A 17,018-nucleotide genomic window follows, 5' to 3' on the forward strand; every position below is an offset into this window, starting at 1 on the left:
TTTGCCATGTGGGGCTCTTCATAGGAAAGCTCATAATATGGCAACATGCTTCACCAAAGTGAGTGCATGAGAAGAGTCAGAGACTGAGAAAGATGGGAGTCATAGGCTTTTGTTACCTAAACTGGGTGATGATGTCCTATTGCTCTTGCTGTATTCTGTCCATAGAAACAAGTCATGAAGCCCTAGCCCACACTCCAGGGGAGGGGATTACAGAATACCAGGAGACAGGAACCTTTGGGAACCAGGTCAGTAGCTGCCTACCACATAGATGAAGAAACCAAGGCACCAAAAGTCATGGATCTGCCCTAAGGTAACACAGTTAATCAACCAGAGAACCCAGAAATGAGACCTAGGACTTGTGCTGGTAACCACCAAGCCATCCTGGGCAATTAGATTTGTATAAGCTCCCAGGTGATTCTAACGTGTAGCTGAGACTGTGAATCACAAGCCTAGCCTTCATAAGCTTCAGTGTGCACGCAAATCATCTGTGTTCTGGTTAAAATGCTTATTCTGATTTGGTGGGCTTGGGATGGGGCCTGAGGTTCTGAATTTCTAACAAGTTCTGGGTGATGCTGATGTCACTAGCCTGTGGACCACACTTTGAGTAGCAAGGGCCTGAAGGAACAACTCTGGGCTGAAAGTCGAGCAATTGTTTTTCCACTTGTGATTTTTCCTCACTTTGGTGGTAAGTGGGCCAGTCATTTGATCTTTCTGATTTTTAAAAATCTTACATTTATTTTTTCATTCATTCATTCATTCATTCACATTCAATGTTCAATAGCCATTCATCCAATAACAGCCAATACTAATTTTTCAGCACTTTTTTTTTTTATCCTGGCTATAAATATAACAGTAATTCTTCTCTTTCAGGTTTGATGGAAATGTTACTTCCTATGGAAAGCTTCTCCTATTCCCAAAGACCTCACCTTCAGACCTGCTTACATGATATCTTTTGTGTTTCTGTCACTACTTGTATATTGCATTACAATTGTTCATGGATACTCCTCCCCCATTTGATGGTTTTTTTAAAAAGATTTTCTAAGTAATCTCTACACCCAATGTGAGGCTCAAACTCACAACTCTGAGATCAAGAGTTGCATGCTCTACCGACTGAGCCAGCCAGGTGCACCACCCTGCAGCCCCTATTTGATGGCTTTATGTGAATTTTATTTTTTTATTTTTTAAAAAAAAAAATTTTTTTTTAACGTTTATTTATTTTTGAGACAGAGAGAGACAGAGCATGAACGGGGGGAGGGGCAGAGAGAGAGGGAGACACAGTATCGGAAGCAGGCTCCAGGCTCCGAGCCATCAGCCCAGAGCCATCAGCCCAGAGCCCGACGTGGGGCTCGAACTCACGGACCGTGAGATCGTGACCTGAGCCGAAGTCGGCCGCGTAACCGACTGAGCCACCCAGGCGCCCCTATGTGAATTTTAAAAAGACATCCTTTTTTCTCTTTTAAAAAAAATTTTTTAATGTTTATTTATTTTTGAGAGAACAACACAGTGTGAATGGGTGAGGGGTGGAGAGCAAGGGAGGGGCAGAGAGAGAGGGAGACGCAGAATCTGAAGCAGGCTCCAGGCTTTGAGCTGTCAGCACAGAGCACGATGCGGGGCTTGAACTCATGAACTGAGATCATGACCTGAACCAGAGTCTGGCACTTAACTGACTGAGCCACCCAGGTGCCCCATAAAGACATCCTTTTTTCAAAACTCTGTATGTTCATCTGCAGGAAAATTCAGCTAAATATTCAGGTCTGGGATGTATATGATGTTGATGATGGCCTTGAAGCTGTGCATTGTCTCTCACCTTTGTCCTTATCTGTCCCCCACGCTGGATATCGACTCTGCAGCTGGGACTGTGTCTGTTCCATCTTTATATCCCCCAGTGCCTAGCACAATGCCTAATATGTAGTAATCATGCAAAAAGTCTTTGTTGAATGAAGAAACATTTATTGTAGAAAATATTGAAAGGCAAAAAATAAAAAAATGAAGTGCCATCCTATTTCACAGTGGTAACCTTTGCCAATGTTTTGTTGTACCTCCTTTGGTCTTTTTTCCATTCATAAATAGGTGTGGCATCCATATCTACATTTGCCTTGATAATATGTAACTTTTCCTGTCTTTCTTTTGAGTGATAGCAGCCAGCATTTACTGACACTGTGCAGAGTGCTTGGTAAAATCCATTGTAATAAGCTCCACTTGCTGCCACTGAGCTCCTGGGAACTTATAGTCTGGGGACAGAGTTAGAGTCATGGCTAACAAGGCACAGCTGTCATGAGGCTTGATGTTTTGAGATCTAGCCTGACATCTTCAATATGATGTGGGGGGAGCAGGTGGTTTGAGAATTGCCAGGAGGGGTGGGACAGACCCTAGGACTTGACCCTGGGGGCCACCCTTCCTGAGACTGTTTGACAGCCAACATAGTTCTCCACTTGATAAGAGCAATTCTACTCCGAAAATCCCTCAGAACAGGGCACATCATCTGAAGTTAAAACGCACTATAACTTTTAGTGAGAAAGAAATTTTTTCATTGCAAGCCCTCAAATTGACCTCCATTCTGCTAAAAAACATGACAGAAACAAACAAATAAGAACAACCACCAAATCCCATTAAAATGTATGAAATTACTTCATGTGTTAATGTAGCCTTACAAAGCATTGCCCTTCATCAATTACTCTATATAATATGGCTGTTTACTTGTCTCATTAATCCATTACACAGAGCACAATTAAGACTTGGCTTTTGGCTTACACCTATGATAGCAAATTTTTAAACAATTCAGCCTTTAGCACAAACAAATAAAGAAACTCAGGGAAGTAGGGATGAGAGAAACCCATTGAAACCAAGAATCATACTACACTTTCTGGAGAGGTTGTGTGTCATCCTTGTGCAGAGAGCCATGAGAATCTTCTCTGATTCATTCCAATTTTCTCCTATGTGCTGCCGAAGCAAGTGCTACGCTCTCTGGAGAGGTTGATATCACTGGGCTCAAAGGCACAAGATTGTGTCCTTTATTAATGAGCAGACCACCGGAATTCTGAGAGGAGAATTCGGTGAAATGGGTGCTAACCGTACAATTGCAAAAATGGCCCTGTGGTAACTTTGGACTGTGGCACCCAGTGGCATGCAAGGTGAGCAAAGGACAGGTGGACCTTGCATAGTGCCAAGATCCAAGGAGCTGAAAGAGGGCTACTGAATAAAACTGGGTTGATAAGGTGAATCTAATGTCGTGTCTGTGTGATTATACCCATGTTGTACCAAAGGCTCCCAAATGTAATAAAAACTGGGAGATGAGCTACTCTTTCTCTTTTGATTCTGTTACCTCCAAACCTATTTTTCTGTGTTTTCTCCATCTCAGTGAATGGCACCGCCTTCCACCCAGTTACTTTAACTGAAAACCTAGGTGTTGTCTTTGTGATAGTGAAGTTTATGTGTCAACTTGACTGGGCTGCAGTGTACAAAGTCATCTGGTAGACATGATTTCTGGATGTTTCTATGAGGGTGTTTCCAAAAGCGATCAGCATTTGAATTGGTGTTGACTTGAGTGAAGTAGCTGGCTCTCCCCAGTGTGGGTGGGCACCATCCCATCAACCAAGGGCCCAAATATTACAAAAAGTATAGGAAGGTTGAGTCTGTGCTGTGCCTGGGTACTTGAGTGGGACATTGACCTTGTCCTACCAAATTACCCAGGGCTCACATAAATGATAGCCATCAACATTTAATGCCTCACACAGTGTCAGTGGGTCAGGAGCTGAGAAATGACTTAGCTGGGTGGTTCCGGTTCAAGGTGTCTCTCGTGAGGCTGTATTGATCTGGAGGCTTAACTGGAGGACCTGCTTCCAAGGTGGCTCATTCACTTTGCTTTTTGCAGGAGGCCTCAGTTCCTTGCCATGTGGATCACTCCGTAGTGCTGCTTGAGTGATCCAAGACAGCACAACAGAATCTGCAATGTCCTTTGTGACATAGGCTTGAAAGTCCCATTCCTTAACTTTTGCAACATTTTATTGGTTACATAGACCAGTCCTATTCAGCGCGAGAGGGAGATACATAAGGGTGTGAGTATCAGGAGGTGAGACTCACTTGGGGCCATCTTGGGGGCTGTCTTTCACACACCATGACATTGTGGTTGCTGGCCACTCTAGTCTCCTCCCTACACACTTTCCCCAGCCTGGCTTTTCCCTCATCCTCTATATCTGAGCTTAAGTATCTCTTTCTTGGAGGACTCTTCCCTAACAACCATATCTGGAGGAGATACTCTACCACCCTGTATTTAGTTCATAGCACTCATGATAATCCATAATGATATTATATATGCACTCATTTATTTAGTGACTTACTGTCTCCCTCCCTTCCCACTTGGATGTAAACTCCTAAAATTGCTGGAGTCTATTGTGACCCCGTCCCCTAGCATAGTATGTGACAAATATGAAAAAATCAATTTATATCTGTTGAAGGAATGATTTTTTAAAATTAAAGCTAAGGTAAGATGGCTCCTTTTCTCTCCTTGGCTTGATCCAAAGTTTTCTCTTGCAATTTGGAAGGGGCTTGGGGAGAGGGTGGGAACAAAGGAAGGAAACTAAGAGGTCCTGGTTGGAAGCAGATTGAGGGCTGGGCTGAGGGAAGAGGATACTGGAATGTGGCTCCCCCTATAACACCCCCCACTGGACCCCACAAAGGCAGTACTCAGAGACAGCTGACCATTACCACAAGCCCCACTGGGCAACACTAAAGTTTTATTCTGACCCCCGTAGGAGGCATTTTCATTTGGACTCTGAAGGAGGTAAAAGACTAATTCCAGCTTTTGCCAGAAAGTAGCAGAATGAGAAGGTGAGACAAGGTCACATTCATCTTGAGTGACTGGGAGGTAAAAGTGTGAATGACTGGGACATGTGGAGGGGGAGACCCAAGTTCTCCACCCTTCTCCCGATACTTATCTCTAGAGTAAACCATCTGGGAGCATTTAGAGGCAGGCAGAACAATGTGAGGAAATTTGCACAGAATGTTATCTCTGCACTTTGCCAAATAGTTGGTGAGCTCTAGGGGGCTGGTACAGCCTCTGCTCTGACCTGGAACCTCATTTCGAAGCAGGGGAGGAAAGCTACTCAGTGGAGCTGGGGCATGAAGTCCTAACACTCCCACACTGTCTGTGCCTGAGGCAGGGGGCCAGGTCCAGCGCTGCTCAGTGGCCAACTCAAATTTGAAAGGTGTTGCTGGGATGTTTCTGTTCAGCCAGGAATCACGTGGCTTCCTTAAGGGCCTCATTTGTGTCCCCAGAGAAAGCCTTGTCTCTGTGCATGGTGTTAAAATATAATTTTCAAAAGGTTAAAAAAGCATGACTCTAAAAACAACAAAAAAGACTCATGCAAATACAAAAGGCATACATGTCAAAGATTTTATTCAACTCATTAATTAAAGAACCAGTACTATGTTGAAACCTGTCCAAAGAGCATTTGAAAAGCCAGGGATATATACATACGTGTGTATGTATAAAATATATATGTGTATAATATACATATATAGTTATAGATGTACATATGTATATATTACATATAATTTTATGATATAACTATAACATAATTATATGTTATAATGTGTTATATAATTATAATTATTATATAATATATAATATGCTGCATATAATTATGTTATGTAACATATAATAAATATATATGTATACATACACACATTATATACAATTATATGTAATTATACTGTATCTACTATATATGAATATATATTATATATAATTATGATTATAATTTGAGAAGCTGGGGATATTTACATACATGCAATCATACACACACACACACACACACACACACACACACATTGCTGGGTTCAAGTTCAGTAGGGCCATGCATTGAAATCTATGAAGTATCTGCTTCCCTGGATTAAAATTACTTGTATCTCTATCAGTCAAAATTCTACAAGCCACCCTGTGCCCTTACAGAGTTATAAAATAGCTCAGGAAACAGAAAGTCAAGACCAGAATGGCATCAAAAGAAAACTCAGAAATCTCTTTTGTCTATTTCCAGGATTCAGATAACTTTTCTGATAATAGATTCTGATGAAAGCTCCCTTCTCAGGGTGATTTGATGGCAGCTGAAAGATGTCCCCCACTGAAAGTTTATCATGACAGTTGGCCCTTTCTGTGATGTGATGATTTCAAGTCTGTACTACATGCAGTAATAGTTAACATTTATTAAGCACCTACTCTGGGCCAAACACATTGCTAAGAACATTACACAGATAAATTTATTTCATCCTCACAACAAATCGATTATTCTTATCTGTATTTTGCAGATGACAAAATGAAGCTTACGAAAATTCGGTAATTTGCTCAAGGTCACACAGCCATCCAGGAAATGGTGGATCCAGGATTTGGAGGCACGGAGTCTGACTCTTGAATTATAAGAAGTTGTCCTAGACACTGGGAGTTCTAGAAAGATTAGTTATACGCCATCCCTGTCCAAAATAATCTTGGAAAGGTTAGTTTCCCACCAAGACAAAGTCTCATGCTCTCCCTACAAAAAATGAGGTCTTACTGATGTTTTCGCCAAGCTTACTATGAGGATAAATGAAATGATATGGAAGTACCATATAGAACTTACATCAGTGGACAGGCTGATGTTATTATTAAGGAACTGTCATTATCAGAGCTGTCCTTTATGTTCATGGGGAAGATAGAATTTGGGTTTTTGATGAACTAGAGTCAACGACGAGCTGTTTCTAGTTATCGCCAGGGCTGGGGCTAGGATGTACAAAATTTAAATTGCTGCCAAGAAGCTCTGTAATCAAGATAAAAAAAACATTTTAATGCAACTTATAAAAGGAATAAAAATGAAGGTATAAAACTATATGATGAACAAAATACAATTTTAATTTAATTTGATAAAGTCAAGGTAAGTATGACTGATTTTTCCTTTTGCCTTGGGCTTCAATATGACTCAGCTTCGCACAGGTTTCTAGCCTATTTCATTACAGAATTTACCAAAAGGCAGTATTGTGGAATGTATTTCCAGTCTTGTTCTGGGGTGTTGCTCTTTTTTTTAAATTTTAATTTATATTTTTTAAAATTTACATCCAAATTAGCATATAGTGCCACAATGATTTCGGGAGTAGATTCCTTAGTGCCCCTTACCCATTTAGCCCATCCCTCCCCCACAACCCCTCCAGTAACCCTCAGTTTGTTCTCCATATTTATGAGTCTCTTCTGTTTTGTCCCTCTTCCTGTTTTTATATTACTTTTCCCTTCCCTTATGTTCATCTGTTTTGTCTCTTAAAGTCCTCATATGAGTGAAGTCATATGATTTTTGTCTTTCTCTGACTAATTTGGCTTAGCATAATACCCTCTAGTTGCATCCACATAGTTGCAAATGGCAAGATTTCATTCTTTTGATTGCCGAGTAATACTCCATTGTATATATATACCACTTCTTCTTTATCCATTCATCCATTGATGGACATTTGGGCTCTTTCCATACTTTGACTCTTGTTGATAGTGCTGCTATAACATGGGGGTGCGTGTGTCCCTTCAAAACAGCACACCTGTATTCCTTGGATAAGTGCCTAGTAGTGTAATTGCTGGGTCGTAGGGTAGTTCTATTCTTAGTTTTTTGAGGAACCTCCATACTGTTTTCCAGAGTGGCTGCACCAGCTTGCATTGCCACCAACAATGCAAAAGAGATCCTCTTTCTCTGCATCCTCGCCAACATCTCTTGTTGCCTGAGTTGTTAATATTAGCCGTTCTGACAGGTGTGAGGTGGTATCTCATTGTGGTTTTGATTTGTATTTCCCTGATGATGAGTGAAGTTGAACATTTTTTATGTGTCAGTTGGCCATCTGGATGTGTTCTTTGGAGAAGTGTCTATTCATGTCTTTTGCCCATTTCTTCACTGGATTATTTGTTTTTTGGGTGTTGAGTTTGATAAGTTCTTTATAGATTTTGGATACTAACCCTTTATCTGATATGTCGTTTGCAAATATCTTCCCTCATTCTGTAGGTTGCCTTTTACTTTTGCTGATTGTTTCCTTCACCATGCAGAAGCTTTTTATTTTGATGAGGTCCCAGTAGTTCATTTTTACTTTTGTTTTCCTTGCCTCCGAGGACGTGTTGAGTAAGAAGTTGCTGTGGCCAAGATCAAAGAAGTTTTTGCCTGTTTTCTCCTCGAGGATTCTGATGGTTTTCTGCCTTACATTGAGGTCTTTCATCCATTTTGAGTTTATTTTTGTGTCTGGTGTAAGAAAGTGGTCCAGGTTCATTCTTCTGCATGTCGCTGTCCAGTTTTCCCAGCACCACTTGCGGAAGAGACTGTCTTTATTCCATTGGGTATTCTTTCCTGCTTTGTCAAAGCTTAGTTGGCCATACGTTTGTGGGTCCATTTCTGGGTTCTCTATTCTGTCCCATTGATCTGAGTGTCTGTTTTTGTGCCAGTGCCATACTGTCTTGATGATTACAGCTTTGTAGTATAGCTTGAAGTCTGGGATTGTGATGCCTCCTGCTTTGGTTTTCTTTTTCAAGATCGCTTTGGCTATTCAGGGTCTTTTCTGGTTCCTTACAAATTTTAGGATTATTTGTTCTAGCTCTGTGAAGAATGCTGGTGTTATTTTGATAGGGATTGCATTGAATATGTAGATTGCTTTGGGTAGTATTGACATTTTAACTATATTTGTTCTTCTAATCCATGAGCATGGAATCTTTTTCCATTTTTTTTGTGTCTTCAATTTCTTTCATAAGCTTCCTATAGTTTTCAGTGTATAGATTTTTTTTTACCTCCTAGGTATTTATTCCTAGGTATTTTATGGTTTTTTGTACAACTGTAAATGGGATTGATTCCTTGATTTCTCTTTCTGTCGCTTCATTGTTAGGGTATAGGAATGCAACCGATTTCTGTGCATTGATTTTATAGACTGCAACTTTACTGAGTTCATGAATCAATTCTAGCAGTTTTTTGGTGGAATCTTTTGGGTTTTCCATATAGAGTATCATGTCATCTGTGGAGAGTGAAAGTTTGACCTCCTCCTGGCTGATTTGGATGCCTTTTATTTCTTTGTGTTTTCCGATGGCTGACGCTAAGACTTCCAATACTATGTTGATTAACAGTGGCGAGAGTGGACATCCCTGTCTTGTTCCTGACCTTAGGGGGAAAGCTCTCAGTTTTTCCCCATTGAGGATGATATTAGCATTGGGTCGCTAATATATGGCTTTATGATCTCGAGGTATGCTCCTTCTATCCCTACTTTCTTGAGGGTTTTTATGAAGAAAGGATGCTGTATTTTGTCAAATGCTCTCTGTGCATCTATTGAGAGGATCATATGGTTCTTGTCCTTTCTTTTATTGATGTGATGAAACATGTTAATTGTTTGGCAGATATTGAACCAGCCCTGCATCCCAGGTATAAATCCCACTTGGTCGTGGTGAATAATTTTTTTTCATGTATTGTTGGATCTGGTTGGCTAATATCTTGTTGAGGATTTTTGCATCCGTGTTTATCAGGAGAATTGTTCTATAGTTCTGCTTTTTAGTGGGGTCTCTGTCTGGTTTTGGAATCAAGGTAATGCTGCCTTCATAGAAAGAGCTTGGAAGTTTCCCTTCCATTTCTGTTTTTTGGAACACCTTCAAGAGAACAGGTGTTAACTCTTCCTTAAATGTTTGGTAGAATTCCCATGGAAAGCCATCAGGCCCTGGACTCTTGTTTTTTGGGAGATTTTTGATTAATAATTTGATTTCCTTACCGGTTATGGGTCTGTTCAAGTTTTCTATTTCTTCCTGTTTCAGTTTTGGTGGTGTATATGTTTCTAGGAATTTTTCCATTTCTTCCAGATTTCCCGTTTTATGGGCATATAATTGCTCATAATATTCTCTTATTATTGTTTTTATTTCTGCTGTGTTGGTTGTGATCTTTCCTCTTTCATTCCTGATTTTATTCATTTGGGTCCTTTCCTTTTTCTTTTTGATCAAACCAGCTTCTGGTTTCATTGATCTGTTCTACTGTTTTTGTTTGCTTGTTTGTTTGTTTTGATAGCATTAATTTGTGCTCTAATCTTTATTAGTCCTTGTCTTCTTCTGGTTTTGGGTTTTATTTGCTGTTCTTTTTCCAGCTCCTTAAGGCGTAAGGTTAGATTGTGTATCTGAGATCTTTCTTCCTTCTTTGGGAAGGCCTGGATTGCTATATACTTTCCTCTTATGACTGTCTTTGCTGCATCCCAGAGGCTTTGGGTTGTGGTGTTATCATTTTCATTGACTTCCACATACTTTTGAATTTCCTCTTTAACTGCTTGGTTAGCCCATTCATTCCTTAGTAGGATGTTCTTCGGTCTCCAAGTATTTGTTACCTTTCCAAATAATTTTCTTGTGGTTTATTTCAAGTTTCATAGCATTGTGGTCTGAAAATATGCACGATATGATCTCGATCTTTTTGTGCTTGTTGAGGGCTGATTTGTGTCCCAGTATATGGTCTATTCTGGAGAACGTTCCATGTGCACTGGAGAAGAATGTATATTCTGCTGCTTTAGGATGAAATGTTCTGAATATATCTGTTAAGTCCATGTGGTCCAGTGTGTCATTCAAAGCCATTGTTTCCCTGTTGATGTTTTGCTTAGATGATCTGTCCATTGCTGTGAGTTGGGCATTGTAGTCTCCTACTCTTATGGTATTACTATCAATGAGTTTCTTTATGTTTGTGAATAATGGATTTATATATTTGGGTGCTGCCACTTTTGGCACATAAATGTTTACAATTGTTAGGTCTTCTTGGTGGCTAGACCCCTTGATTATGATATAATGCCCTTCTGCATCTCTTGGTACAGTCTTCATTTTGAAGTGTAGATTGTCTGATGTAAGTATGGCTACTCTGGCTTTCTTTTGTTGACGATTAGCATGATAGATGGTTCTCCATCCCCTTATTTTCAATCTGAAGGTGTCTTCAGATCTAAAGTGGGTTTCTTGTAAACAGCATCTAGATGGATCTTGTTTTCTTATCCATTCTGTTACCCTATGTCTTTTGATTGGAGCATTGAGTCTATTGACGTTTACAATGAGTACTGAGAGATATGAATGTATTGTCATTATGATGCTTGTAGAGTTAGAGTTTCTGGTGGTGTTCTCTGGTCCTTTCTAATCTTTGTTGCTTTTGGGATTCATGTATATATACTTTTTTTTTCTTTTCATATGTTCTCCCCTCAGAGAGCCCCCCTTAAAATTTCTTGCAGGGCTGGTTTAGTGGTCACAAACTCCTTTAATTTGTGTTTGTCTGGGAAACTTTTTATGTCTCCTATTTTGAATGACAGCCTTGCTGGATAAAGAATTCTTGGCTGCATATTTTTCTGATTCAGCACACTGAATAAATCCTGCCACTCCTTTCAGGCCTGCCAAGGTACTGTGGATAGGTCTGCTGCAAACCTGATGTGTCTTCCCTTGTAGGTTAGGGACTTTTTCTCCCTTTCTGCTTTCATGATCCTCTCTTTGCCTGAGTATTTTGTGAATTTGACTATGATATGCCTTGTTGATGGTTGGTTTCTGTTGAATCTAATGGGGGTCCTCTGTGCTTCCTGGATTTTGATGTCTGTGTCTTTCCCCAGGTTAAGAAAGTTTTCTGCTATGATTTTGCTCACATAACCCTTCTACCCCTATTTCTCTCTCTTTGTCTTCTGGGACCCCTATGATTCTGATTTTGTTCCTTTTTAGTGAGTCACTGATTTCTCTAATTCTTAAATTATGCTCTTTTTCTTTAATCTCCCTCTTCTTTTCTGCTTCATTATTCTCTATAAGTTTGTCCTCTATATCGCTGATTCTCTGTTCTGCCTCATCCATCCGTGCCACCAGGGTATCCACCCGTGATTTCAGCTCAGTTATACCATTTTTAATTTCATTCTATTTTTTACTTCTTTTATCTCTGCAGAAAGGGATTCTAATATATTTTTGACTCCAGCTAGTATTCTTATTATCGTGATTCTAAATTCTGGTTCAGACATCTTGCTTGTATCTGTGTTGGTTAAATCCCTGGCTGTCGTTTCTTTGTGCCCTTTCTTTTGGGGTGAATTCCTTCTTTTCGTCATTTTGAAGGGAGTAAAAGAATTAATGAAGTAGAAAAATTGAAATTAAAAAAATATTAAAATTAAACAAAATATTAAAGTTAAAAATTAAACACACACATATTGAATAAATGATGCTAGGTTCTAGGTGTGTTTTGGTCTGGGTGTTGAAAGTGTTTTGAGAAATTAGAGGAAAAAAATGGGGGCAGTAAGAAGAAAAAAAAGGAAATCGTTTGAGAATTTGAAAAAATGAATACACTGATGGAGACTAAAATGAGATGATGGGGTTAAAGTATAATTTGAAAAAATATACACAAAAGTAAAGAATATAGTAGAAAAAAAATATTTTTAATAAAAATTAAAAGTAAAAAAGAATTTTTTCTCTTTCTGTATTCAAGAAAAAAGAAAAAAAAAGAAAAATAGAAAAGATAAGGAAAGGAAAAAAGAAAAAAGAAAAAAAAGAAATCGTTTGAAAATTTGAAAAAGCGAATATACTCTAGTAGACTAAAATAAAATGATGGAAGTGAAATAGAATTTGAAGAAATTTACATAAAAGCAAAAAATATATTAAAAAACTAAAAATAATTTTAATAGAAACTGAAAGTAAAAATTAAGTTTTCCTCTTGCTGTATTCAAGAAAAAGAGAAGAAATGAAAAGAAAAAAAGAAAAAGAAAGGAAAGTGTTTGAAAATTTGAAAAGGTGAATACATTGATATATACTAAAATAAAATGATGGAAGTAAAATAGAATTTGAAAAAATTTACACAAAAGTAAAAAATATAGTAATAAAAATCAAAGAAAAACATTTTTGTTAAAAATTGAAAATAAAAATGATTTTTTTCTCTTTCTGTATTCAAGAAAAAGAAAAGCGTAAAAGAGAAAAAGGAAAATAAAAGAAAAAAAAGAAAATTAAATATACGGACCTGCTAACAGATTGAAGTAGGAATGAAATTACTTTGTTTTCCTCTAGAAGTCAGTCTATGTAGCGCTTTATAGTCCATAAACTAAGCTGGTGGTGATACTTGTGTTCTTGAAGAGCGAAGTTGGCCTAATTGGGCGGGGCTCAGTGTAACAGCTCTGCTCTCCACTAGATGGTGCTGCTAGCCTACTGGGGTGGATTGCTGTGGCGCTTGTAGGTGCATATGCGCATGCGCGGGAGTGGTGAAATGGCGCCACCCGGCTACCCAGTCTGTTCTCCCTGATCAGCAATCGCGCAACTGTCCTCTGTCTTCGGCTTTTGTCCACTCCCCACTTTTTCACTCTCCGTGACCATGCCCCAGGCAGTACCTCTCTCCCGAGTTTTGTCTCAGATGTGGCTGTTTTTCCCGGCCCCTTACTTCTGAAGGACTGCGACTTTGACCCATTCCGCCCCTCTGCAGGAGGATCTCACTGAGTAATGGCTGAATGAGCAATTGCCGAATATCGGCTGCACCCAGGAATGCTTGCTGGACCCTGTTGCTGCCGGTGCCCTGAGACTGCAGCTGGGTGCCAGCCCACCCCAGAAAAAGTTCACGAGATAATGTAGCAGCAGCTTTTCAGGGATTATGGAAAATCACAACACACATCTGGCACCAGGCTTTACCCTTAACGACTTTGTTCTGGCACCAGTGAATGTGGCCATTTTCTGGGGTCTGCTGGGACCAGGTGGCTTCAACAGTCTCTACCAAATGTCCTTCCAGTAGTGGAACCGCTTTTCCCCATGTGGCCTGAGAACCTCCCAGACTCCACTCTGTTTCTGGGGATTCGCCCTTCCCACCAGAGCACTGCCAGGTATCAAGCTGTGGAGTTGCAGCCCCTGTGCTCCCCTTGTTTACAGTCTTAATGGGGTTTAAACCATCTCCTTTCTCCTTTCTCTCTTTTTAGTTTAGTCCCTGCGGCTGTTTCCAATTTTCCACTTTCTCTCCTGCTGCTTTTGGGGAGGGGTGCTTTTCCTGTATTCCACCCCCCCCCCCCCCCAGTCTCCATTCTCTCTCTGCCCGCAAAAGTGGTTCCCTATCCTCTGCGGCTTCTCACTCCCCAAGTTCACCTTTCTGTGCCATGTACCTGCTGAATTCTGTGGTTCAGGTTGTGCAGACTGTTGTGTTAATCCTTCGATCAGTTTTCTAGGTGTGCAGGATGGTTTAGTGTTGGTCTGGCTGTATTTCATGGACGCGAGACACACAAAAAGCTTCCATGCTGTTCCGCCATCTTGGCTCCTCTGGAGTGTTGCTCTTAAATACACTTATGGATCCACTGGATCTTAGTATAGGGAGAGCAATTAAAAAAATGCCTTTTCTATTCTTTGAAAAAGATAATACACACATACAAGTATATCATGAGTGTATAGTTCATGGACTTTTCATAAAGTGAACCTATCCAAGTAACCAGCACCAGATGAAGAAAAGGAACGTGTCAGTCCTGCAGGGAACCCTCTCCTTCTTGTGATCCTTTCCAGTCATAACTTAAGAGCAATTTTCCTTGTGGGAATTCATTCACTGAGTAGTAATTTTTGCCTTCTGGAAATAGAGGTATAGCTGACCTAGGAGTGCAAACTAGATTCATTCTAATTCTTGGTCATGACACACCTTCATGGTTGGCCCATGTGCAAGTTCCCTCTTTTTATTAAGGTAGTAATTTATTTTAATTTTTTAAATGTTTTTTATTTTTGAGAGGAGGGGGAAGGGGAAGAGAGAGAGAGGGAGACACAGGATCTGAAGCAGGCTCCAGGTTCTGAGCTGTCAGCTCAGAGCCTGATGTGGGACTTGAATTCAAATTGTGAGCTCATGACCTGAGCTGAAGTCAAATGCTTAACCAACTGAGCCACCTAGGTGCCCCAGGTAGTAATTTATTTTAAATAAGACTACAAGCATGGAGAATAGAACACTGACAACAGCTGACAGACACTTCTATGGGCATCCCGTTCCCCTGCCTCCCTTTATTGGAAGTAACTACTTCCAATATACTATAGGCTTATACACTATAGGCTGTTCTGTTTGGTGAATTTCTGTCATTAGACAGTCATAGCCCTGGCCACTATAGATCATCTGACCATGACTTCAGAGGTCTCCTCTCCACTTGGGGTCCCTTGTTCTGCTTTGCCCTTGGGTAGAGGTGGTCCAAGAGCAGGCTGGTCCAGCCAGACAGGCAGTGCTGAGAGAAACCTAGGGTCAGATCTGCCCGGGGTGGGATTCCAGCATGGCCCTCATGAGATGTGGAGACGATTTGTCAAGGGAGCCTGAAGGAGAGGGAGGCTTCAGCAGTTGGGACTGGGACCTACTGGGCCACAATTGGAGGGTTCAAGTATGAAAATCTCATATAACACTTTGACCAACACTTCTTGGACTGAGGTCATACAGGAGGATGGGTCAACTAACAATTGCAATCTCCTCTTTCCTGCCTCTGAGGGGAGAATGGGCATTTGGAAGGCAACTCACCAACTCTTTCATACTTTTCATCCCAGGTTTTCTGGAAGAATCCTATTTCAACATGCTGCTTCATGGTTTCACAAGCCATTGAAATATCCTAGAATATTCTCTATTGCAGTCCAAGTTACACCTCTTAGACTGCCTTTTGTAATAAAAGTACTTTGCCTAAACATGTGTCTGAATTTTTGGTCTTTATACTTTGATCTCTAAAACTTGACCCTCATCAAATAGATTACATAGACAGAAAAGTATTTGGTAAATTTTAAAAAGACCAAGAAGTCAAACCAGGCAATGCCTCTGCAATGAATGGCTTAATGGCCATGGGCAGATTTCACTCCTTGGGCATTTCATTCCTTGATATCTGAGCAAATAATACATCTAGGAGATGGGAAGGAACATCCAGGGCAGTTCCTAGGATGAGGAAGGGGCACATGAAGTGATGACAGAACTTTTTAAGATGGTTGAGATGATGGAAGTGAAGAATGCTTTTCCAGAATTAATGGTGACAAGTGAGGAACTGATAAATGACTCAGTTTGATTCCACTGGTAACTGTGTAAATTGGTGAACACCAATAAAAGCTGGCATGAATTTTTAGTCTTTCTCTCCTCCATTATCTGATTCCCACTTGGATTCTGAACCCTGGGGTTTCTTTTTCTTTTCATGGGCTCCATACTTGACCAGCCTTCATGACTTTCTTTCCCTTGCACGTACCTGGCTCCTTGCTTCTATGCTCTTGCTCATGCTATTGTTAGAGCAGGTAAGCCTAGTGGTCTCATTTCTACAAGTCCACATATGATAACCAGGCTTAAGAGCATGGCTGCTTTAGGTCAGACACTGCATGACTGCTGTTCACTTGACTCCCCATCAGTGACTGGACTTGATTAGAGACCTCAGGCTACCTAAAGTTGCCTTATAACCTCTCAAAGGTCATGAGGAGCCTGGGCCACTTCCATATTTTTGAGACACCTGGTTTATTAAAAAGAAAGAGATTCCCACATGTTGGTGGAATTAAATGTTTACATAAGTTCACATTCTATGCCAATGGCTCTCTGTGTTTCTGTGCATAACTCAGTTGGAAGTAATATCAAAAGTGTAAACTTGAGGCCTTTTTGATAGTGATATTTGGGCCAAAGGACCTTCTTGTTCCCCCATGTGAGGCTCTCCTTGCCTTGATAATGGCTTTACTCCCTGTGACTTGGGTTCTGGGAAGTGTTCCTTCTAAGTTATCTCGTTCAGCATGGTACTTTTGGGAGCAGATCAAAACTTCTGATTGTATACCTGTGACCCAGGCTTTCTTCCCCTGTCAAGCAAGACTTTACATCTGTCAGCCATCTTTTACAGTTCTCATGATCACCATCTTTTGAAAAACTAATTATGGGGTAACATTTCTTGAGCGCTTTCTATGCCAAGAATTTTTCATTAATTCCCCCATTTAATCCTTTCATTTATCCCTAAGAGGTAAATATTATTGGCCCCAATTCACAGATGAGAAAAACTGAGGCTCAGAAACATAAGTACGCTTGTTGATGGGGTGGCGGTGGAGACTGTGCTTAAACCCAGGCATCCTGGTTCTAGCACTC

At 40.3% G+C, this 17,018-nt stretch overlaps 1 non-coding gene across 1 annotated transcript; it reads right to left on the reverse strand.

Moving 5' to 3' along the window:
- Nucleotides 1–2,845: 2,845 nt before the first annotated feature.
- LOC125171417 (U6 spliceosomal RNA) lies at nt 2,846–2,952 on the reverse strand. The gene has a single exon (XR_007154327.1). It is a non-coding gene; the product is annotated as a U6 spliceosomal RNA (small nuclear RNA).
- Between the last annotated feature and the right edge of the window lie 14,066 nt (nt 2,953–17,018).

The sequence above is a fragment of the Prionailurus viverrinus genome, chromosome B4 (assembly GCF_022837055.1).
Source record: "Prionailurus viverrinus isolate Anna chromosome B4, UM_Priviv_1.0, whole genome shotgun sequence".
NCBI lineage: Eukaryota > Metazoa > Chordata > Mammalia > Carnivora > Felidae > Prionailurus > Prionailurus viverrinus.